The 12,500-nt window shown below is 39.4% G+C and overlaps 1 protein-coding gene across 3 annotated transcripts in view; it reads left to right on the top strand.

The window, feature by feature from the left end:
• The first annotated feature begins 5,686 nt into the window (after positions 1 to 5,686).
• LOC114552736 (sushi domain-containing protein 6) overlaps positions 5,687 to 12,500 on the top strand; it is a 22,642-nt gene continuing 15,828 nt past the window's right edge. For 2 of the 3 annotated variants that reach the window (XM_028573749.1, XM_028573750.1), the window contains exon 1: positions 5,687 to 5,906. The gene's annotated coding sequence lies outside the window, so the exon portion shown is untranslated. Of the gene's footprint in view, positions 5,907 to 6,850; positions 6,982 to 12,500 lie in introns of all 3 variants that reach the window. The other variant, XM_028573748.1, reaches the window with a different exon arrangement.

A 12,500-nucleotide genomic window follows, 5' to 3' on the forward strand; every position in this document is an offset into this window, starting at 1 on the left:
GTCGAGTGAGCTAGAGAGTGAATGAAGAGAGGGAGCGCAGAACAATGCAGTAAATCAGAGGAATAAAACATTATTTTCTGGTTGTATCATCGGCGGTAGGTTTTAAAGAGACAAATTAGCTCAAAGTCGGCAGTTCTTGTGGCTCCGCCGCTTATCTTGGCATTGCCTGGCCTTGGCTAATCCAAAATTGGCAAAGTGGTGGAGCGTTGATGGAGCTGGCATGGGCTGAATAAAGCCTTACAGTCTATGCTCGCCTCCTGTGCTGGCAGCCACCTGTCAATCAAAACATAATGCCCTTAATTATGAAGAACTTTGAGCCTGAATTAATCTTAAATGGTGAGTTATCAAAAAAAATTAAATAAATGTAACCCCTTTAACCCTGAATTTAGCTACAGTGCCCAAAACAGTTTTTATGTTCCAGGCTGTAAACATGTTTAATTCTGCTGTTAAGTTGGCAAGGTGATGAAGGTTAACAAGGCCCCTGACACACCAAGCCGATAATCGCCGCCGGACAGTCTGGCGAGGTCAGTGACTCAAGTCTGTTCGGTGTCCTGCGGCCGTCTGGGTCGGAGGAGCCGCCGGCGTCATTCTGGCCGACCTGACTTGTTGGGTCGGAGGGCGGGCAGCCAGACTCAATGACCACTGATTGGTGGAGTGCTAACTCAGAAATAACGAGCGTGATCAAGCCTGACCTTTGTCGATCTGAAATGAAGACAGATTCAGAACCGTAACGGCCTAGTTCTCGCTTAAAATGTTTTCAGAAACACGTTTCCGGTGAACTATCTCAGAAATATGAGATTGTATTGTTGTATTGAGCCGCCATTATGGTCGGGTTGAAAATCCGGGAGCAGCCAGACCCACGGATTTATCTGGCCCAATCAGCTGCCGGTTTTCTTTTTTGGGCGACAATATAGATTAGCGCCGTTGGGGAGACGTGTACGTCTAAGCGACGCGGCAGAACGTGCTCTCAAGTCGGCCGTCGGGTTGGTGTGTCAGGGGCTTAAGGGGATTAACTCCCTTTGGAGCCAGCCTCAAGTGGCCACTCGATGAACTGCAGTTTTTGCACTTTGCATTGGCCTCGTTGCTCAGTGCCTCATGCTTGGTTCTAGCACAATTAAAACACATGCAGCCCAGGAAGGTTCACATTTTAGGATTATGAGCGGATGCAGAGCTCCATCCTGTCCGTTTCTGTTGACAGTAAAACTTGTGGGGTCGATATGAGATGCCGAGAAACAAGCGTTGTACAACCTGCACGCTGTTATTGGCTGGGGTTACACACACACCCATGTGGGGCCAAAGGCTCTTTGCTGATGCCCATTAACGTCCCGCACTCAGATAAATAAGAAGAACAGAAAATCCAGGCAGAGGACAGGGTGATACAGACACCACTACACACTTCTAAGTGATGTAGAGAGGGATGACTTTGCATTAGTCAATATATCGTTTTTTTTTTTTTAAGGAAAATCCTACATATTATACCTTTTTAAATTTTGAGAATTAAGTATTTACTTTCTAAAAAGAAAAATGTTTATAAACAGAATAAAAGTAGGCTGCTGCAAGACAAAATTCGCTTTGCTCGGATTAAATTATTTTTGCTTGTTTGACCCCTTACCGCGTCTAGCTGCTGCTTCAAAAAACAAATCAGTTATTTGATTCATATAACATTCACTCTAAGACAATATGATAATAAGGAGCTTCTTGGTGAAACCTGCAACTGGTTATCAATCACTCATTTGACACATAAAGCTGAGACAAACTTTCAGCAGCAGTTTTTTTCTCAAAATATGAATTTTCTTTGTAATTTTTTTTTACTTTATTCCAAATGTTGCAACTTTGTCTTGAAATATTTCAACTTTATTCTCCTAGATTTAGTTTTTATTGTGGCCCTAATACTCTGTTGTATATAAGTTCAGTGTGTTAACCTTTGTCCTACTCTGCCTTAGTCAGGTGTGAACAAACACTCTCTCTGTGGTATTACAGACTTGATTATCAATGTGGAAATCCAAATCTGTTAACTAGTGGACTGATTGATTATCTGGTGGACTGCAACTATATGTTTATGGACCGTTGTCTGTGTGTACATTCATGGTTCTTCACATCCTCTTACAATCACTACTTGATTTGTTATTATGGTTCTGAATCGACACTACGAGTGTGAGAGATGGAGAATGCAGACTCCCCATCTCACAGATCTGAAGAAAAAGTCGGGTTTGTTTGGATCTTTTCGCCGGCGCGTTAAAGGTTGACGGTTCTGATTAACATTTCTGCTGAGACTAATTATTATTTGCAATGAGCAGCTCCAGCTGCGCTGTTCAGGGTTTAGTGCCTTGCTTTGTGGCATCTTGACAGACATTTTTGGGATTGTCTGGTTAAGTGAGGAGTCCTGCAGGGACTTGTATCTGGTTTCGCTGGAGATCCTGTGGTTTACGGAGGCTCATTGACCACCACTGACCTCCCTGTCATAATTATCATTGACTGGCTTCTTTTCCTCCTAAAAAATTATTTTGTTGTAATTTTGACATGTTTTGTCAAACATCGGGTCCCAAATAAACGGGTTCCTGCACCATCTTGTTTTGTAAATTTCACTGGTATTGTAAAAAAAATAGACTTCACTTTGCATATTTTTTGTTTTGTTTTTGCAAATACAGATTTTGTAAAAGTCAATCATGGTGTCTGTTTTCTGTTCTACTCGTGTGTTTTGGAATAATATTTGCTCTCAAAAGAGGCCAGAAGACAGAAGAGGTGTGGAGACGATGCTTTTGTTCTTGAAGAAGTGAATAGTGTGGTCACACGTTACCAGGCTTAATGCAGAAAAGAGACTCTAATGAGGAAAATGTCCAAAAATAGCAGGTCATTGCCGCCTAATGCTCATCACACACTTAAAAAATAAATAAAAAACATTGTAGGATGGTTTAAAATGTGTTAAACCTGAGGCTGATGACAGTGGAATAATAAGTCCTCCAAACCATATGGTGATGTACAGTAGGTCCTCTAATAACGACCCACAGGAGCGTTTGAGATTAGCTTCCCTAGCCGTGGCAGGATAATCGACCAGAGGAAAGGTTATGCTGTAAATCAAGAGGGTTTATTCAAGCACGGTGGCCTTTTGGGACATCTCGGTCTCAGTCTTAGCTGAACTCCCACTCAGAATTGAACGCTAATGCTGATTTGCAGACAGTTAACATCTGTTGGATGTCAACATGAAACCATCCGGCATGACATTTAGCATGTTGTATTTGACTCTCTGATGTGTTTCTCTCGGTTTGATTGTTGGATACCTGCAAAATGCAAAGCAGCCATTTCCTCTTAGATTGTGAAGGATAGGCCTAAACCACTAAATAAATAAATTAATTGATGTTTCAGATCACAAATCAGATCTCAAACATGTTGACAAATATTTTGCTGCCTTGTATTCTTTTAACACCAAGCCAAATGGTACACAAGATGTTTTGTTAATTTTCATTTACATCTACATCTACAAACCCACCTCTTCCTTTTAGAAATATACATTCAGTGGGACTCTGTGGCTGCATAGGACTTTGTGAACGAACTTGACACTTGTGCACCCGTCATCATCAGCGCCTGTAATGAATACTGTGTTCAGAAAAGCCTGCAGTGCCCTTTTGCAGGACTTAAACTCACAATTTTGAAGCAAGAAGCTGTTTAGCAACATGAATTCATGTGTTTAAAAAAAAAAAAAAATAAGCCTGACTGACTTAGAATGATATTGATTTGTGTTGCATGCACTATGATATTGAAATGTTCAGATCAGAGTCAATTGTGTTGCCTGGTGTTGTTTTGTATCCACTGTTATTAACAACAGCAACAGGCTTAGAAATGCAAAAAGAAATACTAGAGCTGCAATCGATAAGTCAACTATTAAATGAATCGCCAACTATTTTGATACTTAACTGGTTTGAGTCATTTTTGTGAAAACATAATTCTAAAATAATTCTCTGATTGCAGCTTGTTAAATGTGAATATTTTCTAGTTTCTTTGCTCCTCTGACAGTAAACTGAATATCTTTTGAGTTGTGGACAAAACAAGACATTGAAGACGTCATCTTGGGCTTTTGGGAAACACATTTTTCACCATTTTCTCAACTCATCCATTAATTGAGAAAAATAATGGACAGATTAAACGACAAAGAAAATAATCGTTAGTTGCAGCCCTAAAACACACCATCAGTTGCTTCTTAACTGTTGATATTGAACGATGCACCAATATTTATGTTTTGATGGATTTAGCTCCACAGTTTCAGATGTTGAGGCCTAAATCAAAAGTCATCGACTAATTCGATTTGATTTGATTGGACTTTATTGTCCACCTTAGTGGAAATTTGTCTTTGACTTCTCCAACAGATATACATCAATAATACCAATTTAAAATTACATTAAAATACACACAATTAACAGTACAACTCTAATACCCTCAACAAGCAACAACAGAAATGGAAAACATTGCAGACGATTGAAATAAGGTAGGTTTTGATCTACAATTAACACATTTAAAATTTTAAGTTAAGTTCATGTATGGCATGGGGAATGAAAGATCTCTGATAAAGTTGCCCCATGCTACAGGTGAGCTACTGCAGATGAACCATTAGGGGAAATCCTGAAGAAACTATTTTCTCTGCTGTATCACAAGCAGTTGGGGCGTTTGTATTTGTAGCACTTCCGTCGAGTCAGTGGTGAGCAGCAGCTCTGCAGCTTTTACTGTAAACAGTCAGTCTGGAGGGTGGGCCCCTTCAGACAATGACAACAAGCACACACCACAGGACAGCTGTGATTGTGGTCCACCTGTGTGTGTCATGGACCTCAGAAGGATAGAAAGTAAAGAAGAAAAGCGGGTTCTTCATTTCTTTTAGTGGCTATAGTTTGGAGTTAAATGTATCGGCCTCATATGTACTTTTTGTTTGGCGCTACATAGCCAGCGGTGGAAGAAGCATTCAGATCTTTTACTTGAGTAAAAGTAGCAATGCCACAATGTAAAAACACTGTTACAAGTTAAAGTTCTGTATTCAAAATCCTATTAAAGTAAAAGTACAAAAGTATCAGCATCAAAATGTACTAAAAGTAAAAGTACTCATGCAGAATTGACCATTTCAGAATCCTGTATTATAGGATTATCATTATTGATGCATGTGCATCACTTCAATGTTGCAGCTGGTAAAGGTTACTTTATTGCTGGGTAGTTTCACCTATGATAAGTCATTATTTATAAGTTTACATTGTTAGTTATTAAATGTAGTGGGGTAAAACAAGGGGAATAGTTGTGGAGTAGTAGAAGTATAATGTAGAAAGTGGAAGTAGGCCTTCCTTAAAATTTTACTAAACTGCAGAACTTGAGTAAATGTTGCAATGGTTTCAGGAAGTTATGTAGGGCATATCTATTTACAATCCTATGTAAGTAGGTATTTATATTTAAATGAATATTTTTTTATTTTTAAGTCGGAACTGACGACAATTTCCCTTTTCTGAATAAGTGTGTGTGTGTGTGTGTGTGTGTGTGTGTGTGTGTATGGTGAGAACGGGTGTGTGTGGTGTGAGATAAAAAAGGGTTTCCAGAATGTGACGGAGCCATGCAGGTGGGCGGTACTTAGCGGCTCGCAGCGGCCAATCGGAGGCCTGGCTGTTCGGTGTCGAACACAGCTGATCGATAAGTCAGGGGCGAGAGCAGCCGAAAAGGTCCCACTTGTTGCTGAGCAGGAGCGGCGACAGGAGCTTCAGCTGACGGACGGACGGAGGGAGAGCGAGAGAAAGAGGGAGACATATCGATCCATCGATCCATCTTCGCTTCACGTCCTTCAATCTGCCGGTAAACACAAGCGGGCGCTCCGCTGCAGAGCTCCACGGCCGCTTCAGTGCTCACATACCCCGCGCTGCTGCCTCATCAGCGGCTCTCCGGTGAGACATTCATGCATTTGTATCTGCTTTATATTCAGTCCTTTCAAAGAGATCAGGAGGCGACGGTGTTTCTACTTTACCTTCCGGTGATTTTTAAATCAACAACGTATCGATGATTCCGCCATCTGGTCCACTACGCGCGGTGTTTTTATGTTTCGGCTATTTGATAAAATAGATTGAATTCTTGGTCTTGTAGCTTTAAGTTCACATAGAGATTTCATTAACTGTTTAGTGCCTATTAATTATTGATGTTACAGTGATAAAAGAGGATCAGAAACCGCTTTATTGACCTTGTTTGTGATCAAATACTAAGGACATTTCTCAATTTAAGCTAGCCTACAAATACATGCAGCTAAAACATGGACAACCAAGCAGGCTCCAACATAAAAGTAGAATATATAGTAAGGGTGCTGGAATAGGCTACACATGAACTGCATGTTTTATATACATGAGGTAGGTGGATATGAATCTGATATTTTATAGCACATGTTAAACAAAAACGGTGCATTTAAGCTATAAAATAGGCTATATGTAATTTACAGGTAGGCCTACAGTGGGTTAATTGGTTCCTGATAGTTAATAATCATAGGAAGCTTCCACTAAGGAACAAAAGCTTTTTCATAATAACTGTGTTGCTATCTAGCACTGAGGGGATCCCACAGGTCTTTAACTGACAGGGTCTCTGGAGGTTTTAAGGGGAGAAGAGTTTTGTAGGTCCCTGGGCTGTTTATTAAAAAGAGGTTTGAGGGAATTTCAGGTTTCTTAAGGAGCTTACAGCGGCACTAAACTCACTCAGGGGCAGTTAAAGCAGGTTTCAGAGGTTGGTAAGAGTTTCTGGGATGTATTTTAAGAGTTTATTTTCACATCAGTTAGATCTAGAGCTGAAATGTTTAGTTGGTTAATCGATTAGAATAATAATCTGCAACTATTTTGTCATTTTCCAGCAAAAGCACCAAATATGCTCCGGTTTCAGATTCATCAAATGTGAGGATTTCAAGCTTTTCGCTGTTTGTAAACTGAAGATCTTTTTTTTTGGTTGGTCAGACAAAACGGGCAATTGGAAGATGTCACAGAGGTATTTCTTCACCTTTCTTTGGACATTACATAGACCAAACAATTAAAAAAAAAAAAAAAAAAGTTTAGTGAATTAATAATGAAAATAATACATTTTCTCAGCTTTAGGGTTTAAAAAACCAAACGTATGTTCCTGGAGGTGTGTATCCTGACCTGCCGTGACCCTCCCTTACCTTAAGTGGCTCCGCTTGACCCACAGATAACGCTCAAGTTCTCCATAGCAACACTGGGTTGCCTTTTAAGTGCAATTCAACACAACTTTATTTATCTCTGTGAGGGCAAATGTATGTCACCACCAACATCAGAAAAACACACACAACTAAAAACATTCAAAAGCCTATACGCTCAATAAACACTAACCCAAAATGTGTAACTGGTATAAATGCATTAATAAATATCTAAATTAATAAGTTAATATGAAATCTAGTGTCTGATTTACCTGCAGGAACATTTACAGTTATAATATTAGCACATTACTGACTTCTAGTTTTCCATCATCACAAGGCGAAACACCAGAAAAAAGTTTATTATGCTTCTTTCATTCATGTTTATGAGACTTTATAAGATAAGATGAATTCTTGTTTTCTTTGTCTGTTCACACAGAAAATGTTCTTGCATCGTCTGCTCCAACAGCTAATATTAAAAACCAAACATAAAAACATCTGTATGATCACCCAACAACATCTGACACAACTTTTCTGTCTCACACACACATACACACACACACACACACACACACACACACACACACACACACACACACACACACGAGATGCGTCTCACTATCTTTGTGGGGACCCGTCATTGACATAATGCATTCCCTAGCCTCTTACCCTAACCTTAACCATCACAACTAAATGCCTAACCTTAACCCTTACCCTAACCTTAACCATCACAACTAAATGCCTAACCTTAACCCTTACCCTCACCTTAACCATCACAACTAAATGCCTAGCCTTAACCATACCCTCACCTTAACCATCACAACTAAATGCCTAACCTTAACCCTTACCCTCACCTTAACCATCACAACTAAATGCCTAGCCTTAACCATACCCTCACCTTAACCATCACAACTAAATGCCTAACCTTAACCATACCCTCACCTTAACCATCACAACTAAATGCCTAACCTTAACCCTTACCCTCACCCTAACATCATAACTAAATGCCTAACCTTAACCCTTACCCTAACCTTAACCCATCACAACTAAATGCCTAACCTTAACCCTCACCCTAACCATAACCTAATTCTAACCCTAATCCTACAACCAAGTCTTAACCCTCAAACTGCCCTTTAAACTTGTGGAGGTCCACAATTTTGGCCCACCAAGCTGTTCGGACCCCACAAGTATACTGGACTCCCGGTTTTTGGACCCCACAAGCCAGTTAAACGAGAACGCACACACTCACTCACTCACTCACTCACTCTATGACTAAATTAGTTTCTGGTTGGACCAGCACTGACTTTGAACAAGTGTTATATGGATTTAAGCCATAAAACCAAATCTGTTGCAGCCCATTGTAACAGAAGCTGCGTCCCTGTCCCTGTTTACCTGTCCGACAACATGCAGCATCAGCACTTCCACTGTGTAGCCTCCATTGTGTACTCTGGCTGTTCAAAGCATTAACAAAGCCCCGACAGACCCGCCAAACATGCTGGAGGTAACATGCTACCCCGTATATCATATGTCATTATAGGGCTGGGCGCTATGGAGAATATCAGATATCACGATATCCTTGACCAAATGCATCGATACCAATATTGTAGGGTTGACAATTGGTGCTTCCACAAAATATTTTTTTTACAATTAAATTTTAGATAATCATTAATAATTTGGTAAACAGTTTCAAGTGAAAATATATACTGACTATGTTGACATGCATGCACAAAAACAGTGTTATGTTAAAACAAATCTGCTAATCTTCTAATGATATTGCCTCAAAATGTTTTACAACAGACTTTCTGAGAAAATTGAGTTAGTATGTGCTTGTAATTAGCAATGTAGACCACGTAATTGTATGTCTCAATATAGGATTTTGTCACGATATGATTCCATCGAAAGACGATAAATTAAACAAGTAAAACTGAATTATTGCCCAGCCCTATGTCATTATAATTATTTCAAATTTAAGAGGAAGTTTTGAAGGTGTAGTCTGTAAAAAAAAAAAAAACTTTTACTTCCTCACTGCTGTTGCAAAATAGTTGCAGTTGCAAAATATTTTCCTTTCGAATGCTTTTTTAACTTTAAATCAAAACTTGTTCTTAAAACCCAATATGTAGAAAAGGGTTGGCATGGTACTTATGTGTCTCAGACTTATATATATATATATATATATATATATATATATATATATATATATATATATATATATATATATATATATATATATATATATATATATATATATATACAATATAAAAACACACACCTATATAGCAGTGAGGAAACAGTCTTTTTTACAGGCCACAATTTCAAAACTTCATCTTAAATTTGAAATAATTATAATGACATAGGGCTGGGCAATAATTCAGTATGATCATTTATTGTCTTTCGATGGAGTCATAATATGTGTGAAAAGTAAAAGTCTCTGAGACCCCAAACAACAGACTAATGTGTCCATCATCAGTTCAAAATCATGTTTATAACATCAGTTGTGATTAAAAACAAGAGTCAGTTGTTAATAAAAGAGAGAGGACCTTTTACTACACTAAACAAACCAACCTCTACAGGGTTTGTACCGGTTGGTTTCAGAAATACTATAAAGCAGCAGAGCAGAAAGAGCAAAGATCAACATGGCAGAGTCGCCAACGCAGCTACTGATCAACCAGACTATCAGATGTGGTTCAGTGGTTGAAGACACAACATTATTTACTCTGACCTCAGCGCATCCTTCAGCATGAATTTTATTTTTCTTTCCCAGTGGGAGTTTCTGCCTTTGTCATCACGCCTGCTTAACTATCAGCTCCTCTTCTGTTGTCACCAAACAAATGGCTATTGTGGGGCAGGAAACATGAAATGCATCACGTCCTGTATGCCTGGAAATATTTCCAAGAAAGAGCCACCAGAGTGTTTACAGCTGCAAAATGTTACTTTACTTATCATGTTTGACAGCTTTCATTTTAATTACCACTAAAAGTGTGTACTGTACACAGAACCAGAGCAGGCTCCTGGAAGTGTTGACTTTATACTTACAGTATATATTGTACTTTTTACTTCACTACAGCTTTAATTACTTTTCAGATGACAGTTTTTCATCCCCTCCCTGTCCAGTGAAAACCACGTATCTCCAGATGTGTTGATGTTGAATGTTTGTGATAAACTAAAGGACAAAGTGTGTTGAGAAAGTTCTCCTCCTTCTTAATCTAAATAAAGTCTTTAAAAAGCCTCTCGGATCAGCTGGTAAAATGCATCGTCACGAAGCTGAAAACAGGGCTGTTTTTCTGACACCATGACGACAAGTTTTAAAACTTTTTAGAGATACGTGGTTCTCACAGGACAGCAACGCTGCAAACATATGATGAGCTTATAGAATATGATGCATTACTGTAGATTAAACTACCCAACAGTATATAAAGGAGTAAAAATTCATGAGAATGCGTTGAACATGCACATTAATTCAGCAGGAATATTAATCCAGAAACATCAGATGTAGTCGGAAAACACTGACAGGGAACACGTTACTGCACAAGGAGTACTTTTACTTTTCATACTTTTAAGTACATTTAGCTAAGACTTTAGTTACTTTTCAGATTATTAATACAAAACATAACCTACTCAGTACTTTTACTTTTCATACTTTAAGTACATTAAGATCTGAGTACTTTTACTTAACCGCTTCTACTGAATGTAATAAAAAAAAAAAAGATAATCCAACCTTCTTGATTTAACAGCATTACAACCTTCCGTTATTTGAATTAATTAAATTTAAAATAAAATAAGGGCCATTTTTCTATGTTCTGTGGTCGCGATGATAGTGTTTGCAGCTTGACAAACATTACAGCTGAAGATCTAATATTATGGAGAGCTGTGATGACTAAGATGCAGATCTCCCACGCAGATTGTGGTCACATAAGTGTGTGTGTGTGTGTGTGTGTGTGTGTGTGTGTGTGTGTGTGTGTGTGTGTGTGTGTGTGTGTGTGTGTGTGTGTGTGTGTGTGTGTGTGTGTGTGTAAGTGTGTGTGTGTGTGTGTGTGTGTGTGTGTGTGTGTGTGTGTGTGTGTGAGAGACTGGCATGCTAAGGGTGGGGGGGCGCTCCCTCACCACTCCAGAGATGACTGGCATCTCTCCTGACATGAAAGCACAAAACCCATACTAAAGACAGAAGCTACACCTACACACACATTTTCAGACACTGGCATTTAGGCTGACTCTCCAGCTGAGGTCTGGCTCTGTTGGCACAGGAAGTTGCGTCTCTGGGATGAGCGCCGTGCAAGTCATCTGGAGAAAGAGTTTGGGTTGCTGCGGTGGTGGTGATGGGTTTCTCTTTTGTTTGTTGCTCAGCTGCTGCACTGTGTGGTGTGAGTGTATATATATGTATGGTCATTGTTGAAACAGAAAACAATGGGAGGTGACAGTTTCACTATTCGCTTGACTGAAAGGTGAAGGGCAAGTTTACAGTGGTGGTTTCATCGGCGAGATAGCACAGGAGAAAGGTGTCTATATATATATATATATATATATATATATATATATATATATGTATGTATGTATGTATGTATGTATGTATGTATGTGTGTGTGTGTGTGTGTGTGTGTGTGTGTGTGTGTGTGTGTGTGTGTGTGTGTGTGTGTGTGTGTGTGTGTGTGTGTGTGTGTGTGTGTATATGTATGTGTGTGTATATATATATATATACAGTGGGGGAAATAAGTATTTGACCCCTTGCTGATTTTGCAGGTTTGCCCACTTACAAAGAATGCAAAAATCTACAATTTTAATCATATGTACATTCTAACAGTGAAAGACAGAATCCCAAAGAAAATTCCAGAAAATCACATCATATGAATTTATTAAAATTGATAACCATCTGATGAGGAAAAACAAGTATTTGACCCCCTGGACAAACCGCATGTTAATATTTTGTAGAAAAGCCATTATTGGCCAGCACAGATGTCAAACGGTTTTTATAGTTGGTGACAAGGTTTGTGCACATTTCGGCAGGGATGTTGGCCCACTCCTCCCTGCAGACAGCCTCCAAATCATTCAGGTTCCGAGGTTGTCGCCTGGCAACTCGAATTTTAAGCTCCCTCCAAAGATTTTCAATCGGATTCAGGTCTGGAGACTGGCTAGGCCACTCCAGAACCTTGATGTGCTTCTTCTTCAGCCACTCTTTTGTTGGCTTGGCGGTGTGCTTAGGGTCGTTGTCGTGCTGAAACACCCATCCTCGACCCATCTTCAGCTCTCTCACTGAGGGAAGGAGATGTCGGTCCAGAATTCCACGATACATGGCCCCGTCCATCCTCCCCTCAATACGATGGAGTTGTCCTGTCCCCTTGGCTGAAAAGCACCCCCAAAGCAT

The sequence above is a fragment of the Perca flavescens genome, chromosome 3 (genome assembly GCF_004354835.1).
Source record: "Perca flavescens isolate YP-PL-M2 chromosome 3, PFLA_1.0, whole genome shotgun sequence".
NCBI lineage: Eukaryota > Metazoa > Chordata > Actinopteri > Perciformes > Percidae > Perca > Perca flavescens.